This window comes from Corvus kubaryi, unplaced genomic scaffold, assembly GCF_017639235.1.
Source record: "Corvus kubaryi isolate FWS band 111438036 unplaced genomic scaffold, C.kubaryi_AGA036_p1.0 134, whole genome shotgun sequence".
NCBI lineage: Eukaryota > Metazoa > Chordata > Aves > Passeriformes > Corvidae > Corvus > Corvus kubaryi.
Window position 1 is genome coordinate 5,216,373 of NW_024580668.1, and position 23,958 is coordinate 5,240,330.

General features: G+C 46.8%; 1 long non-coding RNA gene across 4 annotated transcripts; it reads left to right on the forward strand.

Annotated features, from left to right (window-relative positions):
- Nucleotides 1-286: 286 nt before the first annotated feature.
- LOC121673200 lies at nt 287-21,013 on the forward strand. Of its 4 annotated transcripts, none has more exons than XR_006019160.1 (5): nt 287-639; nt 712-921; nt 2,019-2,167; nt 3,992-4,079; nt 17,532-21,013. It is a non-coding gene; the product is annotated as an uncharacterized LOC121673200 (long non-coding RNA). The 4 variants fall into 4 exon arrangements; XR_006019162.1 differs by having other exon boundaries at nt 763-921; XR_006019159.1 differs by having other exon boundaries at nt 287-434.
- The last annotated feature ends 2,945 nt before the right edge of the window (nt 21,014-23,958 follow it).

Genomic DNA, 23,958 nt, shown 5'->3' on the forward strand with positions numbered 1-23,958 from the left:
TGAGCTCCCTCTTTATTTGGCCTAGCTAAAAATAGCAGAGGGGAAAAAAAAGGCAGAGTCAGGACCCTGCAGGACCAGTAGTCAATGGGCTGCGAGGAGCGATTGAACTCCAAGCCCTGCTCGGCAGGCTCCAGCTGACGGGCTATTTTTTGCCGTGGTTGACTAAATATGGTCAGGGAGGGAAGAGCAGGAGCAGGGGCCGCGCGCCCGGGGGTGCGTGTTTGGGATGCTTCGTTGGGTATATAAGCACTGGAAAGGTGGACTCGCGTCCTGACCAGAGCTCCCCCCTCCCTCCGCCAGCCCCCCCAGCCGTGTGCATCCCCCCGCAGCCTGACCCCCGGCCCGGGCTGACCCCCGGGGGGGTGACAAGGAGGAGGAGGAGGAGGGAAGGGGGGGGCGCAGGCACTTGTGCCGGCGCAGCCTCTCGCATCAAGGTGTGCTGCAATCCGGGCGGGCACGGTGGCTGCTCCTTAACCCCCGGCTGGCCGCGGCGCTGCCCGAGCGCGCTCCCCGCCCGCCCCGCGCAGCCCCCGCGGCACCGCGCTGCCTCGCTGCCTCCCCGCGGCACCGCGCTGCGATGCGGTGCAGCAGCGGGGATGGAGGGATGGAGTTGTGGCGGTGCTGGGCGGCGGGGGCGAGGTAAGGGTGGGTGGGAGGGGAGGGTTTGCCTGGTGGTTTTTTTTTTTTTAAATTTTTTTTTTTCTCTCCAAGTGAGGACTAATCCCATCCCTGGGCCTGCTCTCTGTTCCCTTCCTGCATTAGAGATTGGCTATAAGGAGAAGGCTGACGGCTGCAGCATGAAGCGCATTATTACCTTGTGATTCCATGACCCTCCTCTATGCATCCCTAACTCTCGAAAGCTGATTCAGCTTTCAGCTAGTGCTCTGGTGAGTCCTCTGCTGCAACAGAAGCTCCTAACTGGTATGTCTTCTTTTTTTTTTTTCCCCCCTCTCTTCTGCTCCCTGCCTTGCCTTTAACCGCTACCAGCTCAGCTTGGTTTAAACACTTTTCCTGGCCAATGCAGGACTAAGTGCCCATCCAACTTACCCGGGGACTTAAATGTGGGCTTCTGTATCCGGCAAATGTATGTGTGTGTGTGTGTCTGTGTGGGGATGTGCTGGATGTGTGTTTAATCTGTGGATTGCTTAGGAAACCTCACCCCCCTCTTTTTTTTTTTTTTTTTTTTTTGTTCTGCCGTGGCATACTCCGCATTTAAAAAAAAAAAACAAACCACTAACAAACTGCAGAGCAAGCAGTGCACTAGAATAATCTGAACTGAAATGTTAGAACTTTGACATGCAACCGTTCTGCAAGGTTAAACCGGCCTTTAAATCCCTAATTCAGACACAGGCTGGCTAATGACACCTGGGGGGATTGGGGCTTTATTTATTTATTTGCAACAAACTAGTGCTATGAGCTGATACCAGGCAGAGCAAAAGGGTGAAATGTGGTTAAACTTAGCCTAACTTGCAATGATCTCAATGCTGTGGTGATTAACTGTTAAAATGCCGAGAAATGAGTATTAATTACAGGCGCATGGTTTGTGGACGATCAGAAAGAGAATATGGGGAGGCGGAGAAGTTCGGTTTCCCTGCAAGGGCTTGGAATTCAGGTTACATGAAGTGTAGCATCAATTGACTGTTATTGCTTCTGCAACTCAGAGTTGACTATGGTCATTATATTTTATATGATAGTGGTGGTATCTATCACATGAATATATAGACACCAGTTCTGTGAGCTGGATACTGTGGTGCACACACACACACACTCATGTAGATTTAAGTACCTTTTATAGCATGCATATGGATATTTTATACACATCTTTATGCATAGGTATATAAATGCTATATACAAGCAGGTGTAATGTATCACCCAGACACAGCCCATCTCCAGGCTGTGTGGAGTGTGGATACAGGTATATGTGTGCCTGTGCCGGAGGGAGTGTGCACTGTGTAATTGTATAGGCAGAAATCCGTGATTTGTGCTGTCAGTTTAATTGCTGGGTTCCTCTCGAGCAGATGGTTGTGACTGTGGCTCCCAAGGTCTGAGCCCAGTCTCTCTGCCATGGGCTGTGCTGGGACGAGCGCCTGCCTCCACCTCGGCCCTGCTGGTGTCTCCCTCTCCAGTGCCCAGCCCTACACAGGGGCTGACTTCAAAGTCCCCAAAGGTTTGTGCTGCACAGCTTCAGTTTGACTTTGCCACTTGGACCTGAGCAGCACCTTGAGCCTGGGGCAGAGCAGGGATATAATATACAGCATGTTGCTTTCCATCCCTCTCACCACGCTTCTTCCCCTTTCGCCTTCAGGCAACACCTCAGGCTCTTGCCTCTCCTTTTATTTGCCCCTTGGCCTCTGCATGATCCAGTTCTCCATCCATTTTTCTCTCCAGAACAGCCAGAGTTTTATTGCACGTGTTTTTCTGCCAAGAGCAAATGTAGGAGCTCAGCGAGCCCAAGTGGGTTGAGGACAGTGGCTGATGTTCACCCACCATCACTCCACTCCTGGTGGTAGCCGGAGGATAGGATCCACAGGGTGCATCTGATGTTACATTAAAGACACCATCACAGCCACTTGTCTGCTCCTCCACCAAAAGGCACAACCCTGGAAAGAATAAGATTCCACCCAGAACCTCAAAGCAATTCTGCTGCTGTGGTTGTGTCATTGCCTTCCGTTCTAGTAAGGATTTAAAAGGTCATTTTTTTAAAGCTCTTGCACAGGGCTCGCTTTTGGTGGCTGGCAGCTGCTGTCCCGCTGGTCTGCAGAAGCTGGGGACTGTTCAGGACTGCCCATGTCAAACGCATTTGAAGAAATCAAGTTGGGTAAAAGGTGCAGATGTTTAACAGCCCAAGAAGTCCAGTAGCTGTCCTACTGCTGTCAGTCTGAAGGAAATTCAATACCACGGAGTGCTTGGCTGTGCAACACCCCACCACCAACACTTTGTTTTTGTATGTTTGTTTGGGTTTTTTTTTTAATCTGAAGCACTCAGACTTTCCCTCACACTCCTCAGCTCTCCCTTTGCTTTAATTTCACTGCAGTCATGCATTACACCAGTGCCATAGCTCCATCTCTCTTCCCCTTAATCCAAACTAAAGGTTGAAATTTGCCTTTAAATGAGACAAATAATGATGGTTAAAAGGGCCAACAAACTCAGGGAATGAGGGGGAAGCTGCACAGAGCCAGGACTCAGGCATGTGCTGGGTATTGCTTGAGGGGTGTGAAGCGATTTTGGGGGTTGGGGCTGAGCACAGAGGATTTACACCCGGGCTCCATGCGGCCTTTGCTTTTCAGTGGTGCTGGAAGTCGATGGGGCGCAGGGAAATACTTGCTCCCCAGCTGGCAGTGATATTTTAAAAAGCAGTGAGAAGCATCGATGCAATTAGGTATTCCAAAGTGCTTAGTTTGCCACTTGCTAAGTTTACTTAAACCCTCTTTAAAGGGTTCATTAGAAGACTGTGAGAAACGGTAAAATTCATTAACACGGAGGCAGCCATTGCACATTTGCCTGTAAATTGGTATCGATCGGCGGCCGCGGCGGGCGCAGGTGAGGAGGCACCGTGCCCGCCCTGCTGAGCGAGCAGGCAGCGCCCGGCGTGACCTCCGCCGCGCTCCTGCCTAAATCCTGCCCATTATAGTCTCCCATTCAGCCCGGGCGGCGAGCGCAGCCCTGCCACTCGGCCCACATTGTTCAGGGAGCTTTAAAGCTCAGCACGGCTGCGAGGGAGGCGAGGGAGAGGGGCAGAGCCGGGGCTGCGTGCGGGACCGATCCCCACGGGGGCACAGCGCGGTGGTGTCCAGGGCGCGCAGCCCACGGGGGCTGCGGGAAGAACTCGGCAAGACTTTGGCCCGAGCTCCCAGCACCTCGCTTTGGCTGCCTTTTATGTCTGCAGGTCTTCCCAAAGCCCCTTAGCTGGCGTGGAGCTCAACCGGATGAGTTATTAGAAGCAATTTTTAATTATTTTTTTTTATTTTTAATGCCCTGAACTCGCCAAAAGGCATGTGCTATCTTTTGAGGGTTGCTTATCTGTGGGGTAGCGTCTCGCTCCCAGTGACCAGCAGAGGAAAAATCATTGGATTCACTAGGTAAGATGCTTTCTTCTTCCTATGCTTTAATCTCTACTTACTGATAGAGCAATCGCGTGTCTGGTTCTGATGAGTTCTCTTACTCTGGCGAATGGAGCAGTCCTTCCCGGTGGTGGTTTGTAAAGCAGTAGCTGGCCATTCGATTCTTGGCTTTCTGGAAACAAATTGGCTTTTTGTTTCCAAATTGTAGGATGGAGGCAATTGGGAGTTGATACATATTTAACTTTCTCCCACATGGCTTTGTCTGAAATGAAACCTATATGCATATACAGCAAAGGCTTTCCTCTAAACCACATTTTGTTCTTTTTTAAATGCTAGAAGTTTATGATTTAGAATGATACACCTACTTTTAGGTGGAGTGGGAGGCTGGCTTTTACCCTGTGCCGTTTACGTTTCAAAGAGCCCCTGCCAGGGCAGCTACTGGACCTCTGCTGCTTTGTGTCCAGTGAATTATGCAGTTCCCCTTCCCAGGACCCAAAATCCATCATCTGCCGAGGGTACAGCCCAGCATTACGGGTGAGGATTGGGAGCTGGGGTGTGTGTCTGTCTGCACATGGGCTGGGCAGGAGGAAAGTCTGCTGGTTTGAACTGAGCCGTAACTCACTCTCAGGATGTAAATTGTAAATCAGCGTTATTTTTCCTCCTGTGACCATATAAATGCGCATATTGAAACTACCTGCTTGAGAGACATACTTCTTTATATGCCCATATGAACCTGGCAAGCTATGGAATGTAAAGAAGTATGTATTTCAGGTGGGAATCCTTCTCAGAGGAGCAATGTGTGACCCCGGGCAAGGCAGGGGAGAAAGACAGACAGATTATTTTATATTATTATTTTTTTTAACTGCCTGACCCGGCAGACTGACTGGGGAGTCAATTGATGATCTTGTTCCAGCGCGTGTATTGTTCTGTCACTTTGCCTGTGTCAGCAGGTGGAAATGCTCATCAGGACATTAAATATTCAATATGCTGACTGCGGCATGGGCTTTGAAAGGCGATGCCAGAGGAAAGCTGGCTGTCCGCTCCTGGGTTTTAACAGGGATGCAGGCCAATCGCTCCCTCTTCCTGCTTCCCCATCGACCCTTTTTACCCCAAAAATAAGGCTAGATAGCAAACAAAGCTGGCTGGTCTTTAAATCTAGGAACAACAAAAGGAGATGGAGGGTGGGGGGAGAAGAAGAGAGAGGAAAAGGAGACAACAGTTGTGGCCCGGGTGTGCAGTGTTTTAGCTTTAAATTAGTGTGCAAATTCTGCTTTTTGGATCTTTCCCACATTTAAACTTTTTGTGCTTGAAACTGGTGAGAAGGAGACCTTCCTTGTCAGTGTGAGCCATCGAGTCAGCGGATCACAGCTAAAGCCAGAGGAGTGCCTTGAATATAGAGGTCTTATTTTCCCAAAGGAAAACAAGAAAATTAGATCTTTTAATTCTGGAAGCCTTTTCCTTTGTAACATTTTCCGATGCAAAATAGTTGGCTATTTTTCCAGAATCCTACAATAATGTGGCAAGATAAAGGAAATTCGGTTTAAATACAAGTTTAACGTTCTGCCTAGGTGGGAGTCACGTCCAAGGGTTTAAAGCTTTCAGCCCCAAATTTCTTCATATTTCTGTGATGTCGCAATGATGTGCAAAGCTGAACTCCTCAAAAAGCTGCTCCCCAGTTTCCCAAACTCTGGTTTCCATCTCTGTGGGGCTGCTTGAGGGCACATTTTGCTCTTGAGTCATTTCCCTGCAATTGCAACCCCATCTTCGCCTTGCTTGCGGGCTCCTCAGGCATCATTTGGTAGGAGTGGTGCCAGGACATGTCATGCAGAGGTTAATCAAGTCTTTCCCATCGCAGCATCCTCCCCCAGGCATGGGAAACAGGTGAGGCTCTGAGTTTGGATTTTGGGGAGTCTTTATCCATCTCTGTTCACGGTGAGCACAGTCATCACTTGTTCCAGGTACGCCAAGGGGCATTGAACTGTAAGCAGGTGCTCGTGAGTAGAGAGTGAGAAAGGGCAGGTTGGGCTGTTGGGGAGATTTCCTACCTATAGGATTTATGGGGTTTATTGAGGTGCCTTTTTGTTGTTGTTGCTGTTTAAATTAAATACCATGGCTGATGGAGGCGTGGGCAGTGCTAAGCCCCTTCCCAGCAGAGGAGGAGCCTTTGCTTTCTTTGTCAGGTGGCTTTGGGAAGGGTGGGTTTTGCGTTGGAGGATGGCTGGTTTGCACATCATCCTGTTTGATTTTTGGGATGCTCTGGTTGTGCTGGGCCCTGGAAAGCCAGGCCATTCCTGGCTGGATGCGGTGCAGTCCCTCAGGACCCGGCCGCAGGGATGCAGCAACCGCTGGGCTCAGCCCCACCAGCAGCCACCCTGCCTGAGGACAATCCTTGGCTCACATGACCCCACAGGGATCATTCCTGTGGATGTCCAGCCCCATTTTGGGGTCAGATTTAAATTTGAAACTGGTGGATGCTGGGAAATGAGCTGAGCCCTAGCAGGAAGGCACGGGTTCCACACAGGGCTGCAGTTCCACTCCCTTGTAAATCAGGAATGCTGTCTTGAGTTTCTGGATGAAAAATGAGGACAATTCCCACCATTCTGAATATAACATAACATTATATCTAATATATAATTTATATATGAAATTCCCCTCCTTTCCTTGCTGACCCTTTGTCCCACTTCTCATTTTCCTTCTCCTTCCTTCTTTCCTGTTCTACCTTTTTCTTTCTTTTTTTTTCTTGTTTCCTTTTTTATATCTTTTTTCTACTTTCTTTTTATTTTTTTTTAAATTTTCTTTTTTCTTCCCCTCTCTCTCTGTTTCCTTCCCCTTCTCAGCACTAAAACCCCCGTGCCGCTGCATGTTGCTCTTGCAAAGGTGTTCACGGTTTGATTTACAGCAGATACCTGCATTTGTAATGCAATTTTTATCTCCTTCCCCCCGCCTCTCTGAATTAATACGCTTGTTAATCACATCGAATTGCTAACTTTAGGAAGTCGCTAAGTGCTCAGATTTATTTTTTATGTAAATATTTTCAAAGCTATAATTCTGAGCGCTGTCTCGCAGCATGGCAGCGGAGGTGGCAGGGGAGGCTTTGCCATGGACGGCGTCACCTGGGCTTGGGCGATGTTAAAAATGAAATGGGGTGGATGTGGCCCCCCAAGAGCCATGGTAGCCTTGATGTTGACACCAATGGAAGCAGGTGATGGCTGCAGGCCTTTGCCAACCACTTTGTACCGTTCTTCTGCTCCATGGCAGCTCTTCATCCCTTTTACACCTCTTTGGATGAAAACTGCAGCCGTTACATTGCCCGCTCTATTTTACAGCTAAATTAGAGCCACTTCTCTTAAACTTTTTATGAACTGGTGGGCATCTCCTGACCTTGAGTGCCGTGGTGGGTGTGATACAAGGAGCATCCGTGCTGGACCTGCAGCGCTGGGATGCTCAGGTGCACCCATCCATCCTGCGAGCCGAGGACTGTGCAGCGCCAGGCACGGAAACAGGAGCTCTGAGAATTGTAAAAGCCATAAATCCAGTGGACCAAATTAGTTAAATTTTTCTATTCTATGCCTCACAAAATCCAGCCGTTCTGGAGATGAATTCCCCGCATGTAAGCGGAACTACCGGCAGGTATAAGATGGATATTTCGCACGTGCATACGAGAGCACAGGGACAAATTTGTGCCATGCGGTTTTCCCTGGCGGGTTTTTCTTTTTTCTGTACTTTTGTGTGCTTGTTACATTGATGATCCATTATTACAGTTGTTACTATTACTTAATGTTGGAAGACAGGTGGTCCCATAAATTCTAGCACCTCAATTTTTTTTTTAATAAAGGGGGGGGGGGGGGCATGTTTGCAATTCAAGTTTAATAGTGCATTCATCAAGAGCAATAAAGCATTTTATTGCACAAGTATTTCAAGGGATGTGCTGGCCCTGGTAAAAGCATTAGTAAAGGGGTGCATCAGCAATCTCATTTAAAACTGTCGACCCAACGTGAAAAATGTTGCGTTGAAGAATAAACTGCTATTAAGCATGATTAGATTGACCTGTAGGACAGATATTTTAGCTGCAGCAGCACAAGTCGATCAAAGTGAGCATCGCTTAGATTGCAAATTTCTTTTTTTTAATGCCCTAAATTAAAAATGAAAGAGCCTCAGAATATTTAGGACCAGAGAGTGACTTTGGGGGTGAGATTTGTGCATTCAATTCGAAGTGGTTTGGGAAAGTGGGGAAAGGGGGAAAAGGTATTAATTACTGCCCCTTTAGCATACATTGAAAATATGTTACTCAGATCAACCAATCAAAAAAGAAATTGTGCTGACTCAGCACTCAGGCTAGTCTGCACGTCCGATTGCAGAAGAGATCAGCACTGCACTGCAGTATCTTTCCCTGCCTTTGACACCAGCCTAGCTGGGCAGGGCTTCCCTTGTGTTTCCCAGGACTGGTTTAGGCCAAGAACAAGAGAAGGCCCTGAAGAGAGGAGGAGAGAGTCAAGGTTGCACGAGCCTTGAGCTGCTAACAAATCCTTTTTAGTCAGTAGAAAGAGCTTCCATGCTAGGTTTGCCCTGCCAGATGCAAGCGGCATGAATTGCTTGGGAATATATCTATTTTTAAAGACTTTCACCACATCTTGCACTTAGCAGTGACTGTGGGCGAGGGGGTGGTGTGTTCCTAGCAAGAGAAATATCCTCGCTCCTCAGCTCGGATCCCTCTCTGAAAGCCCAGGGCTGATTTCAGTGCCGCACTGGCGGGTGCCTCCCAGAGAAGACGCTGGGTTAAATGTTCACCGCTTGATGCTGAAGTTGCTCTTGACCTCAGCCAAGCAGGCAGTGATGCTGAGAGCTGCATTCCCACTGGGATGCAGGGGGTCATGCTGAGAGCAGCCCAGTGTTCCAAGGACGGGAGCCAAGAGAGAGCATGAGCTCCACTGCTGGCTCACTGGGCTTGCAGACAAGTTGTGTAGCTCGCCTGCCTCAGTTTCCCTCTGAGGCAAAGTAGGTGCTCGCTGGGGAGTTGTTGAAGCTGTGTTTGCACTGCGAGGCTGAAGGTGGAGGTGGCCAAGGCAGGTTGGTGCAACGACCTGAGGCCAAGATTGTTCTGGGTTTGCAAGGACTTCCCTGCTTTGGTGTTAGCTTGCACAGTTCTGCCCTGCATGTATTTGGGGAGACGGCACAGCCTGCCTGGACTGTGCCCCTCTGCCCTCGTGCTGCCATGCAAAAACTCACCTGGGTTCTCCACACCTTGGAGCAGGTGCAAGGTGTGAGGTGTGGAGGCTGGACCTCAACCAGGACTCCACAGAGCCGTGGCTGACTGGGGGATATCCCAGTAGGATGATGGGCAATGGGGTCTGTGGGGTGCTCCGGCACCGTGGGGCTGCTTGCTGGTCACCAGTGTGGCTGCAATCACTGCTGGGTGACTCTGCCAGCACTGGGCAGGTTGGGCTATGCCAGGCTTAACCAGCTGTACATGCCCAGCCCTGAGCACCTTGGTGGGCACCTACAGGAGGAGCAGTGTGCCTGTGGGCTGCTGTCTCCCAACCACTGCAGCACTCCGTGATGCTGTTAAGGAGTTTTTGTTTGCCCTGAGTGAGCAGCACCAGCGTGCATCCCTGGGTTAGTCTGTATTTTTCCAGAACGGTCTGTACGGAGGAGCAGGGCTGGTGGATGACACCCTTGTGTGCAAGAGGAAGGCTTTCAGACACAGATATGTCTTGACTAAAGCAAGATTTGATAGTCAAAGGTTTTAGCAGTTGGAACAGTTGCTGGTGGTGCTCAGGAGGCCCAAGGGAAGCAGGCGACTGACATCTCCAACAGATGCAGGGTTTTCCTTTTTTTTTCCTTTTCCTTTTTTTTCTCCTGAAGCACAGAGCTGTGCCTGTAAATGCCTCGCCATGCCCAGATATGGCCTGTGCTGGGACCTGTGCCTCTATCTAAAAAAGCCCTGGGCAGACTGATGAGCCTGGGGGAACTGGGGAACAACTGCTATAAATAGTGCTCATTCTCAGCTGCCCTTCTGGGGGGACAGGATTAGGTGGCATCTGGGCAGCCAGGAGGCGTGGGACTCGTGACCACCAACCGCAGAAGTCACCCAGCAGCTGTAAGGACAGGAGCCATCCCTGCAAAGACCTTACATAGACAAGTCAAGCCTGACATTTGGGGAGTCGGATAAAGCCACAGAAGCAGGAATCCAGTGACCTAAGAGCAATGGAGAATAAAGTTCACCGCAACGGCCAGGACAGCGCTTCCAATCTGAGATGTGACCTGGCATTGGACACAGGACTTGGCTTTTGGCTTTTCAAGCTGTTTGGTGCAAGCAAAGGAAGGTGTCAGGAAGGAGTTGGTGACACGGGAAGCAAAGTGTCACAAGGAGTTGATGAGATGAAAAGACAGGTGTCCCCTTCTGGGACGCTGTGGGTTAATTTGCTTGTTAATTTCCTGGCAGCGAGACTATTGGAAGCTCTGATTTAATATTTGTGTTTACTTCGGGTAAACAAATTAACAAAAACCCCCAAGTCTTAATAATTTAAGACACCAGCTTGATTGAAGCTAGCAGAAAGTAATGAATCTCATGCTGTGATTTCACTCCCAACCTGACAGGACGTGGGCAGTGCCTGGAGCTCATGGCCATGTGGATGTAGGGTAACTGGTCCCTAAATGTGAGGGGGCTAATAGGTATGGACTGCAGGAGTGTGAAACAGCTTTTGTAAGACCAGAGGAGAAGGACTGTGCTGTGCTTGAATTAAGCTCACCCTTGAATATTTGAAGGGAAAGGTGGAGCAGGGAGTGGGGAAGGTTTGGCCAAACAGAGGAGGCGGCTGTGCAGGTGATACCTGGAAGGGATGTCCTGAAATGTGCGCAGTGGGAGACTGGGGATAAAATCATGGAGCAACACGGCAGCTTGTCCCTGAGCAGGTCTGCTGTGGGATGGGGACTGGAATGTGCAGGCAGGGTGGGATGGGTATTTATGCCCAGGCTTTGGCCCTTCTGTCCCTCACGGTGTCAGGGCTGTGCTGCACCACTTTACCTCCTTTAAATTAAGCCAGCTTTGTCCTAAAGCCTTGTCTTTGAGACAATAAGACGCACCCGCTAAAATCTATTGTGCCATTTTTGCAAAGCCCAGCAAAAGTCACCCGTGCATCGTCCCCTCCCTGTCCTCCACACTCATTTGGCCTATTTGAAACTGAATTTATTCCTGGGAAGGTCCCCATCAATTTGCTTTGCTCTTTTGTTGACAAGTTTATTAAAAACCTGGGCAACTACATATTAAACTTTTATCAGTGTCGAGGAAGAATACATCCTTTGAGCGGCCACAAAAGTTATGGATTGGGGCTTAATGTTTCTTGTTCCACCATTTGGCTGAGTCAGCGTAACAAATAAAAGCTGCCACTTCTATTTTTTTTTCCCTTTCTTGAGAGACAGTTCCCTTAACAGTATAAGTAACTGTGTCCAGTAATGCAAAAAAGGTTCCAGGTCTGGGTAAACAAGAGGCATTTTTTTTTTCTTTGTGGCCATAAGTCTGTAATGATTTGAATAACTAATTTAAAATAAGAAAATACGAACCCTGGAGAAAGTTATTGCTGCTTTGCTCTGAGCCAATAGTTTTGGTAAAATAACTGTTACTTTATAGTATTTATATGAAAAAATTCACTGCAAATTAATAATTGCTGTACTGCAAGTGATGTGTTTTCATCCAGTGTGAGGGCTGGAAGGGGTTGGAGAGATGTTTGGTTGGGGATGTCCCTTCACGCTGCTGCAATAGGGGATCTTCGCTCTTTTTCTTTAGTCATGAGACGAAACAAAGAGGAGGGCAATATGTTGCACCAAAGATGTTAAAAATAAAGCGTTAGAATTGCATAACCTAGTTCCTGCCGTGCAGCTGAGTTTTTAGAAGTTGAAAGAAGCCTGAGAAATAATTGGTGGGAAGGAGTTTAAACTGATATAACAACAGACAGGCAGGGCGAAAAAAGTGAGCATTGGCGGGACTAAGCCACAATTCTTAAACTCTGCTGGGCAAATAAATAAATAACACAGCATCTTTCTCTGCCTGTCACCGTGTCCAAGGATTTTTTAGTTCTTAAACAGGTTTGCTGGCATAATTTGTCAAGTCCAACAGGGAGGTTTCCGTGTGACAGCCGATCGTTTTTCACCAGGCACAGTGGTGCACCAGAGCCGTCCTGGTGGCTCGGAGCAGCTCCATAATTAGACAAGAGTTAACATTCCTCTATGAGATGGCTCATCCCTCCTGCCCAGGGCATGGCACAGCCCCCCCAGGGCCCATCCTGCGCCGTGCCCACGGCCGGCAGGGAGCATTCCGGACAAATCCATCTGCCTCCAGGAGTTTATCTGCATCACCATTTGCTCCAATTATAACTAATTGGACACATATTGCATTTTCATAGTATCTAATTTTCTATTGATTTTAACGGGACTGCTGGTGTTTTGTACTATTAAGTGGTATCTCCTATCAGTTGTTATTTAAAAACGCAGAGTGCACTCCCCTGTATGGGATTATGCAGTCAGCACATGTTTTAAAACCTGTTTAATTGTTAGGTCCATAAAATGCACAAACTGTATTAGCGAATGACTTTGTTCTCTTTTGAGAGTATGAGTAGCAAAACAAAAAAATCCAATTCCACAACTATTTCCATGGCTGGTTTCAGGAGGTGCAGCTCCCAGAGACCTGCTCAGAGTCTTTGGAAAAACAGCTTTGGAGGGACCATCTTGATCCCACATGAAGCCAGCTCCCTCCAGGTAATGATGCTCTGCATTGTCAGAACAGAGCAGGTCTGTGCTTGAAACGGGACTGTTATTTTGACAAGAGGCCTAGGACCAAAATTTGGGTTGAAACAGAGATAAAGTTACTTTAGATGCTCTGTATAACTAAGGAATAAGGTGATAACCGTAGGGTTTGGAACTTTATTCCCTGTCCTAGGTATTGCTGCGTACCTTGGCAATACACCCAAATAAAACCAGACGATCAAATTAGCTATTTCATTTCAGCAAGTACTCACTGAAGCAGGGTGAAAGCAACAGTCCTCTGGTCAGCACCATTTAAAGAAGAAAAGATTTAAAGGAGAGATTTAGGGGAGGAAGGGAGAGGTGGCCTGGCAAAGAGCATTTCCAGCAGTACACGGGGATCACTGGCTCAGGGATGTTGGATAACAGCAATAATGGTGGAGAAGGCAGATTAAAGGAGATGGAAATAATGTTTTGGGGCAGCGAAGTTATCCCAGGGTGCTGGTGAGTTTGCTGTCAAGTTGCTGCCTTCGCTGCTCATTAGCAATTAGCACGTTGTGTTTGTTGGAGACAGGTGAGTTCATGAGGGTGTATAAATTAAATAGACACTTTATTAAGTTCAGGTAATAGTTTTGGTTTGAAAGACTGAGTGGCTACTGCGATGTCAGCAACTGCTTTAGTGCACAAAGGAACTGAATGCTTTTTAATTAAGTCAAATAAAATCCAAGCAGAAGGCTCTTGAGCCTTGTCTGGAGTCTACTTTTTGGGTTGAACATCTTTAATTTTAGAAATGTTAATAAAACACAGTCTACTTTTTCCCTGTAATAATATAAGTTCAATTAATATTTGATGTCTGTAAGGAAAAGGATAAAAGCAGTGAGCTTGTATTTTCTGGTTTACAAATGGCACATTGGGCAGAACCCTGCGACTGTGGCATTGATTTAAACATCCTTGCAAAGACACCATGCAATAAAGTTGAATCATCTGCAGTATAAGTATGGCTGTTTGGGGGAAAAAATAGCAATGCAAGAGAGTAGACATTTTCCTATATTATCAAAAGCCACTTCATTTTGAGGAAATTTCCTCCAATTTAGTAATGTTTGGATGGAAATCAAATAACACATTAGCTTGGGGAAAGGGGAAAAAAAAAATCCTTCCAAAGCTAATTACAAAGGGAATGTGCACTTCATTAAGATAAAGCTGTAGGAAATCAATGTTCTGTATTGTTGTTTTTTCCTTTTGATTGGATTTTAGAATGATAAATTGTTCATGCATTTGATCTAAAAATGATTTGTTTATTCAGATGAAGAGCAACAGTACTTTGTCTCATTTGGCCTTTTAGCTTATAACGATAATGGCTTGGAGGGCTGCTCATTTCTCAAAAGTGTATTGGACTGGAATAGCAGGAGATTTCTGGACTCAGAAGGATGGGCCCCATGCAAGGGTTCGTTGTAGGCTAATTCTATTGCATGTTGAATCTTCTGCTTCATTAGGAATATCGACAAATGCTGATAAATTCTTTGGCTTTTCTGTACTGTCTATAACGTGTCTTTATTAGAATATTGAGGCTGAAGAGGAAAGATCTGCAATAGAGGAGATTCTCTTATGTTGGGTACTACTGATCCTACTTGCCACAGCACTGCGGGCTTTTGCCCGTTTTCCTGGATATAATCATGGACAGCACTGCCAGGCACGGGCACCATGCAAGGGTGGCCAGAGAGGGAAAAGCCATCATGTGTTTGTTCTGTTATTTTGGCTTTGATCCACCTCTAGCCCCTGGCTCTCACTCAGCATGCCCATGGCTCTCCAGTGCCATCCCACAGCGCCTGTAGGCTTTGCCCAGCTCAGGATAACAGGGAGGCACCAGCACCTGTTCCTTCCACACCTTTCCAATGCAAGACCCAATTTCATGAGGAGATGATTGGGCCTGACTTCACTTTGGACACAAGCCCAAACGTGGTGGTGTTGGGTGGTTGAGGTTTCAGGCCTGGTTTGGGGTGCTGTTGCCGGCTGCACTTGCACAGGCAGGAAGGGAGAGCAACACCAATCCCAATGTAGGATTGGCAAACTCTCCTGCCAGATCCTGCCTGTTGAGCCTGGCAGTGCTCAGCAGGCAGAGGTGAAGCCTGTCCATCCTGTTTCACAGGAGTGGGGGCCCACAGGCATTTGGGAATCAGCACTGCCTCGCTGGAGAGATCAGGGGCTTCAGCAGAGCTCCGACCTCTGACCACATCTGTAATCCATCTTGCTTGGGTGGCTGGTACAGCCCCAGAGCCCAGCCTGGCAGTGCCTGGGCTGGCAGAGACCTGGACCCTCCCTGCTGGGATGCTACAAATCCCTGTGGGTTGCAGCCCTCTCCAGCTTTATAACGTGGGCTGCTCTTTCTCAGCTGCTGGGAAAGCCTCACCACCAGAGAGACATCATTAGTTTTGATTAATGGCATCCAGAAGAGAAAACCTAATTTTCTAAAAAGGAAAACCTTACCCATAACTCACTGCAGAGAATTTAAACAAAATGTTATAGAACATCCATGCCGACTCACATTGATTTCAAATATGTTCCAAGGCACTCCCCGAAAGCAAAGCAGGAGGGAGTGGGGACAGCTCTGGTCCCCAGCAGAAGATGCTCAGTGTAACCCCACACCTTTCTCCCACAGCGCTGCTTTCAAAGGACTGACCCCAAATCAACAGGGCTGGGACAGAGCACACGTACCTGGGAGCAGAGTGTGTTTGAGGTGGTGATGCTCAGGCAGTTTGGTGCACTCTGTCCCAAAATCCATGTGTCCATCAGGGTTTAGCTCAGTATAGCCTCACTTGCTAATGGCACTTCCACCTCTACCCAACCACCAGTAAATGATTGCTTTCCTTTGTCTCCTGTAAGTCACCAAAGGATGAATTTAATACTTCCAGGTCTTCACTGTCTAAGCTTCCTTTTAGTTCCTTGGCTTGATTGTCTCTTGAAAAGGTACCTAGAGATAACTTGATTAAATTAATTGTTGAGCTCTTTTTAAAAAGCTATTCTCTCTCCCTTTCTCTCTCCATCTCTCTCTCCATTTATTTATAGGCAGCTTAGAGTAACGGGTTTGGGCAGTTAAGTGATCTGCAGTGCTTACCGTGACAATGCGAAGCCTGTAATTCTTCGGGAGATAAAATGCTGGCCCACTTGCAATATTTCTGCGTGCAGAGGTTCCAAGCACAGGTGCTTTTCCCTGGTTTCGTCTTGCAGCACGGTGGGCTGTGAGGGAGAGGGGGGAAAAGTCACCTTTGCCTCATGACGCATATAAATTCTTTAAATAGGTTATGCACATGGCAATGTGCGATGTCTGCGCTTGGCTCCGGGTTAAGAAGGAAAGGCCTGACTTTATTGGCTCCCACTGCAGAAATGATTGGAGCTGCTGTGATTTTTAAATTTGATTTACCGCGTTATTTTTAGCCGTGGGGTGTTCATGCTGCAGGGCTCTCCAGGAGATATCAACACCCCAGTGCTGAGATGTGAACCATCACAGGAGCGACTTGGACAGTAGTGGTGTAGCAGGGACTTGTTTTCCCCATTTGGGGACAAATTGCCAGATTATGAGATTGCAAGAAAGAAAAGCCTTTTTTTTTCTTTCATTACCTCCTCCCTTTTGTTTCCTTTCCACCAATTTCCTGTTGGCTTCTGGTGATGGCAAACATAACCATTGCCTGAGCAGGTCTTAAACCTCCTGAACATGCTGATTTTAATGCCAGATGAGAAAACACAGGAGGCTTCACAGTAGGGAAGCAAAGTTTGCTAACCTCTAAAAAAATATTTCATGTGTTCCAGCCTTTTCCCTCCCATTTTTCAAGGAGAGCCCTGAGGGGAGAAGAGTTCTGCAGCCCGAGTTCCTTGGCTGTGGGCTGGGCTGGTTGTAGCAAACGACACCTCTGCTGCTACGTGTTGGATGTCACTTCAGACACTGAAACACAGGGCATGGAGTAGGACAGCACACGATAAAACACTGAAAGGAAGGAGGCAGGAGGTGATAATTAAAACATCTGGAGGAAAACAATAGCCTTTACTTATGTCACACTGTTGTAGCAGCGTGGCTCTCAAAACAGAGCCAAATATCAGGTTTTAAAATGCTTCAGGCTGATGGTTACTGCTGCAGACTATTCCACTGCTGTTCAACCTGCCTCTTTAATTCAGACCCGCTCTTCAGCCGTAGCCTCTAAGAAGCTTAAATAAATCCTGACTGCCTGAAAGTGAAGCCATTTGAACCAGTGCGGCATCAGGCAGCAAGTTCAGAAGAGGTCCAGGCAGCTGGGAAAGAAAAGACCCCGAGGAATTCTCTTCTCTGCTGCCACAGCCCATGGGGCCAAATGCTTTGCTAAAGCTGGTAAAATGGAACCAAATCAACTGTTCAATGGATTTGGTCCCCTTCAACCAGCTGTAGCTGTGCATTGATCTCTCAGACGCACCTTGGAGGATGAAACACTTGAACCCGACCAGGGCGGCTCAGGTAGAAGACAAATGGCCACGTGAACACTGCTGATAAGGAAATCATGATGATTGGCATCTACAGATCTATCACTCGGGCTCTAAACTGGTGGGCTGAGCCTGAGTCATTATGTGGTTGCCAGTCAATTCTGCCTAACGGAGACCACTCAAGATTGATAATCCCTATCACCTTCCTCCATTGATCTCAGCTGTAACCCAGTGTATTCCCACTGCAAGTGCTTGCATTTTCATATGTGTTTGCTCATGCCCACCCAGGAGCCCTGTGCCTCGGCGTTTCATCTGCTGCAAGGAAGAATAAAGGTTTTGATCTGAAGTTCCCTCCTTGTGTTTCGTACCACGTGCCGAGCTGCTCCTTCAACAGCTCTAGTGAAGAAATGGGCTGTCACAGGGCTACCAGAGCTGGGAAGGAGTTGGGAATACCAACTGCTTCCTCACTACCCCAAACTGCAAGTATCCACGGTCTGCACTAGCCAACAATATTTTTTTGTTAATGAGATAAAAGCTGTGCTCCTAAAAAAAGAGTTTCCTGTTTGACTTTGTTGACCTAAAAGACTTGTAAAGTCTCTACCCCAGTCTGGTCCTTATAAGCACTAATGTTATGCTAATGGAGTTAAAGAAAATCACTCACTTTCCCATGTAATAATGATTGGTGGGAAAGTAAGCTGGGCGTCATCCTTTCCTAGCCATCGTAAATCTATAGGACTCTCACAAGCTATGAATATTGCCACTTTAATGAGCCATTTGGATGCAAAAGTCTGATGGGAGATTATTCATGTCTTTACTTCTTAACAACACCTGGCCCAAGTTAACCCCTGGCATGAGAGTGTGCAGAGATTTGTCTCTTTTCACACGCTAGAAATTAGGTTTACTTCATTTCACATCCTGGTCCTTTAGGTACCGTTTAAGTGTTCTTACTAGGGCCAAGAGTATTCGTGTGCTTCAAGATAAGGAGTTGTTTGATGGATCTGAGCCTTAACATGCATCTAATATTTATGTCACTGGGTATTTAAAAGGCAAAGACATGAGGAGCAATGTTACTGCAGGAGCGCCTTTCCTCAGCTAAAAGGAAAATAGTGCTTACTCAATCCTGCTGGCTCATTTTTCTGTACTTTAACAGTGCCTAAGCATCCATGTCGATATCCTACTGAAGTCTACATGTGTTTTTTCTCCCCATATACTTCAATCAGATCAGACACGTTTTCCTTCTTGCCACCAGCTGATTTCTTGGGAATATGTAAAAGAAATTAGACATTCTATTATTTTTAATTTATTTATCTTCACAACTGCAGCATCGTTCCAAACAGCCAACAATGCACCCAAAAGGGCTTTGACCTGGCCTGATAGAAGAGACTCGAGCAAATGCAAAATGCACTTGCTGACATTTGTGCCTGCAAACAGAGGAAAAGGAGCAGCTCCAACAAATCCCTGCATTAGCATGGAGCCAGTGTGATGCCGTGGGTAGTGAGGGTGCTCGTTGCTTTCCAGTTGAAGCCTCACAGCACAGCTCTGCCCTTGGCAAAAGAGCCAAATGGCCACTAGTTCTGTAGCTCTGAGTCACCTCTTGACACCTTATCTGTCCTGGATGATTAATTGCTTTGTAGTTATCCATGCTGGTTTCTGAACACTACTCAATCCCAGTTCCTAATTCCCATCTCAGAAGCATCAAGCAAAGGCATCTGCTGAGGCAGGAATGACTGTCCAAGCAAACCACCTCAGTGCTGTCGCTGCCAGTCCTGAGATTCCTGAACATCCTTGGGATGAAAGCACAAGGGAAGGGGAATCCTCAGCACAAGTCCCTAATTGCTGGCAGCCTGGGCTGTGAATGATGTTGAGACTCTAGAGGAAAAGGTTGAGTAGAAACAGATGCTTTCAGCAGGTTGTGGCCTGGGTTTCCAAAATACCATGCTCCTCCCGCCTGCTCCCACAGTCTGGGTTATTTTCCCTTGTTCCCCAGGGCTGAATCCAATGTAAACAACACCATTATTAATATTCTTCCTTGGTAATGATAATTAAGTTGCTAAAAAATGTCAAATAGGGAAGCTGGAGGCATTGCAACTTGAACAAAACCAGGGAATGTAAATGAAAACATTTGTTCCTTAAAGAAGTGTGGTACCCTCAAAGCCACCTTGAATAGCAGGGAAGCTTCCAGTTCTCTGGAAGCAAGAGAAGGTATGAATACACAGGGATCCCAAAAGTTGGGCCGTGCATTTAAATGCATAAATGTGGATCCCACCTTCAGGCACCCATGCTTGAAGATTTCTGGCTGTGTTTTTATTGCCTAATTATATCTTTATGGAATGAGAAATTCAGCTCACTTAGCACGGAATTTCTATAACAATACAGCCATTAAGGTCTAGTCAAGGAAATATGAGGCCCAAGCAGAAGGCAGCAGGTAGACTTCAGAAGAGCTCTCTAGGGACTGATAATGTGTAGGCACAAATGTAAGGCATGGGCCAAAAAATTGTACGTCTCCTTCCCAACAATTTGTGTTTCAGCTCTGCTCACTCACAAACCCTTCCTGAGGCAACAGCAGGGTTTGGAGCAAACTGAGCTCGCTGATATCTGCCCTTTGCAGCTGGGAGCTGCCCAGATCCTGAACCCATCCATGGTCTGAAAATGGGATCTGCTTTAGTCGATTTCCCATAAAGCACAGTTCTGAGGGGAAGTCTTACCACTGGCTTTGAAAACCCCAGGAAAAACTCCTGGCTAAGTCATTAGAAACCTTTAGCCAACCATCCTTAACTACATCAAATCTAATTGTTTCCCATATCTTCTAAGAGGCTGCTTCTGATGGCTCACCAGACACTGCTGGTTTCCTGGAAACCCTATTAGCTTCTCAAACAAGGCAATCCTGAGGACTCACTCCTGCAAACCTTTTGTGCAAATATTAAATAACAGCGAATAATTAGCAAGAATAATCCTTTTTGCTTGACCCTCTTCTGTAATAAAGACCTTTGTCGGCGAATGCAAACGTTATTTTGAGGAGCAATTCATAATCTAGAGCTGTTGAACGCATCAGCCTAAATACACTAATACTCTAATATCCATATTTGTGCAGGACTTAAGACAGACAAAAAACAGGCACGTTCTCTGTCCCAAAGACCTAAAAGCATTCACCAGTCAAGCATAGGAAGAGGATGTGGCAAAAGAGGTGGCAAAGAAGGGACTCACTTCTGCATTTGCTATATCTTCAGGTGTCTTAGGTGGTGTGATCAAATCAGCTGGATTCTGTCCATGGAGATTTTTTCTGAGCATCCTTTTCCTTCACCTGTTTTTCTTTTATTTTTTTTTTTTCTGAGAGGGGAGAAAAGAAAGGACAAGGAAGCCAACAGGCAGATAATTGTTCTGTGCTGACAGTTTGTCAAGTGATGGAAGAACAATTTTAGTTAAGAGATCTGCGTTACAGGGGCGAGCGAGCAGAAGTCTCTTCTTTTCCTCCCAGATGGCATTGACATATAGCCTGAAGGGGCTATCAGGATACAAAGCTAAAGATGGTTAAAGACATTAAAAACTGTACAATGTGAGCACCATCTACGCCAGGACCATCATCTAGGAGGAAGATTCATCCTGACGTATCAGGCAGAAGTCAGATCTTGGTGTTATATAAAGCTGTTGAGCCGAAAGTATTTTTGAGATAGATAAAAAATATCTATTCCTGCTACTAACCATGCCTTTTCCAGTAGGTTTTTACTGACTCTTGAAAAGCTATGACCAATAAATGTGATGATCTGCCTTCCCTTTTCTTTCTGGGTGAACAATATCTTCTGGGGGGTGTTGATCACTGCAGGCAATGAGTGTCTTGAGCCATTCCAGTCTAACTCCACTTCCCAGCAAGACATTGAATGCATTCTCTTCATCACACTGTTTCCCAAATCTGCCAGGGCTTCTGTTAATGATAAATATTGCACTTGAAATCAGGTTATAAATCTTGCCATAGGATGGAGGTAATTTGAATTCTGCATTTCTTGGATTTGGTGTTGTGTAAGTTGCTTAACTTGCACAGAGAATGGGCCTAATAACATTGCATTTTTTTAATAAGCGAGCAGTGCAGCTGGAGGGATAGACAACCATGAAGAGAGGAGTTCACCTGCAGGAAAATATCCTCTACTTCCCCCAAAAGCGATAAAAATGTCAATACATTGACACAATCCCTAATTAAAAATGACTGCCATAATCACATGTATCATAGCCGTAGGACTTTGGTTTGGATTAACACAAACAGCAGGATGTGCTGCACACGTTTTCCAAAGGAAGAAGGGGTTGGATGATGGTATCTCCTGCACACTCAAGCAAGAGCAGAGGAAGGATCCCTCAGCTACTTTGTGCAGGTTGCTCCTCCGCCGCCCTTCCTGGTGAGCTGCAAGACGGTGCCTGCCTGCACAGCCTGAGCTGTTTGCAGCAGGAGATGAACCATGTCCACGTGCCCTTTTTTGGCTGAGGTTGGAGCAGACGTCCTTCCCTTTGTGCCTGACGTGGCCAGACAGCAGCCGCGTGGCCGCGCGTAGCAGCCTGGCGGCTCCACGCATTACCTCAGCTCCTGCAGCAGGGCTGAGCTGTAGTAGCACCCAGCCTGGGGTGTGGATCCGTCCTTCATTTCCTCACAAGGAAAAAAATCCCTCATTTTGGGGTATTCAGCAAGGAGAGGGACAATGGAAAATAGCTTGTGGCTGCTCCACGTAAATTATCTATGCAATTGGCCTGCCTGGATTGGATATGGATTTAATGGTTGGACTCGATGATCTTAGGGGTCTTTTCCAACCTGAATGATTCCAAGAGAGACTCCCTATTTTCATGTTCAACTGCTCTTGCCTTATGCTTGTGCTACCAATGTGCACCCAGGGATCTCAGCTGGCTCTGAGCGCTTGTCTTTTATTCTACAACACCAAAAATAAACACTGAGATGCTTCATGTAGCCCCGGGGCTGAAAAGTGGAGTTGCACCACAGAGCTGGGGCTGAGCACAGAAGCAGCATCTGCTACAGGGGGGCTACAAGGAGCTCAGTAACCGAGTGATGGGGCACAGCATGGCCAGTCTTTCTCTTGAAGAAACTCAACACCAAGGGCTTCTTTTCCAAGTCCACGTGGGACAGTTATTTCACATCTTTTAGCATCTCTGATAAAATCTGCCTCCAGCTTTTCCTGTCCTCCCCTCCTATAAATCATTTTGTGCAATGTCTGACAGGTGATTTCTGCTTTCTCCTGCATAGGACAGGAGTGGGGAAAGAGTGAGAGAGGGAGAGATTTGAAACTGTTTCCCAAATATTCCAGTGTCCAGCCAGGAGCTGATATCCTGCCAGGGGTAAGAGGTGGCCCTATGCAGCACTCACTCAGGAACAAATAATGAATGATCCTGCAGCCTCTACTCAGCACAGGGAAAGGAATTAAATTCTATTCCCCTTTTGTGGATCACCTGGAAAGTACAGGCATAATTCATCTTTCCAGGGTGAGGAGCATGGCCCTGTGAGACAAAAAAAGCCTGTGAAGAACAAAACCTGGGATGACCCTTTGAGCTGGGACATCCGTCGGGCATAGAAAGAAACAAAAAAAGAAAGGAAAAAAAAAGAAAAAAAATCACCAAACTTTATCTGATGTAGCTTCCTCTCCTGCGAGGGAAGCTGGAGCTAAGCCTGGTGTAACACTCTCACTTCATTTTGGGGATGAGCTTTTCATTCCCAGCTGCCTTGGAAGTGCTATAAACTTCACAGTAATACCTTTTCATCATTTTAAAACTTCCATTGTGATCTCCAGCCTGCAGTGTCACACCGGACGATTTAATGTGGGGTGTGAGTAGATTTTCAAGCATAGACAGATTGATTCATGAGTGAATTAATCTGATGCATCTTTTAAATGGAAAACTGACATAATTTTCCATCAGAGACCTGCTAATAAAGCACATTTACTTGGTGAATCCATTTTTTCCTGTACTAAGTGCACTACATAAGGTATAAAAATATCAAATCAATAGCCAAAGACTATATAAAAATGAGACTGACAGATCAGAAACCATGGGTGAGCCACCATCTCCTTGGCTTCTTGGAGCACTCTGTTTCTGCTGCTGAAAGCCACATTCCCAAAATCTTCCCAGGACAGCAAGGCTGCAAAACCCCAGGTGTCCTTGCAAGTCCCAGAGGGGACCGGGTGCATCGAGCCACCTGCTTCCAGGGCTCTGGTGGCATTAGTTCTCCTGCAACCCTCCCTATTTTTAGAAGTAGATAGTTTGAAGGGGTTGGGTTTTTCTTCTTTATTAGTTTTATTATTATTATTATTACTATTATTATTATTGCAGAAGGAACTGGGTAGAAGAAATATGTTTAAAAGACAAGGGGATCTTCCAGCGCATTTGCGCAGGGAGTCTGTCCCAGCTTGCCAGGGAATCTGCACAAACTCTCCTTTTTTAATTCTTTAGCTGGAGCACAGCAGCGTTATTTCAAAGGAAATGCCTGCACAGCCTTCCCTCTGCAAACACTGCAACCATCATTCGATCAGTGCAATTCTCCCGTGTGAACCAATTTAACAAGCAGTTGCTTTGCAGGCTGTGGAGAATTGCCTCTTACCTAATAATTCTGCTAATTTGCTTAACTTTCCCAGATTGCAAATGGCCCTGCTCTGAGCAGGCAGCTTTCTAAATGAACCCCCAGACAAGTTCCTGACAAGAGCCAAAGGAAAGGTGGATGGCTCAGGAG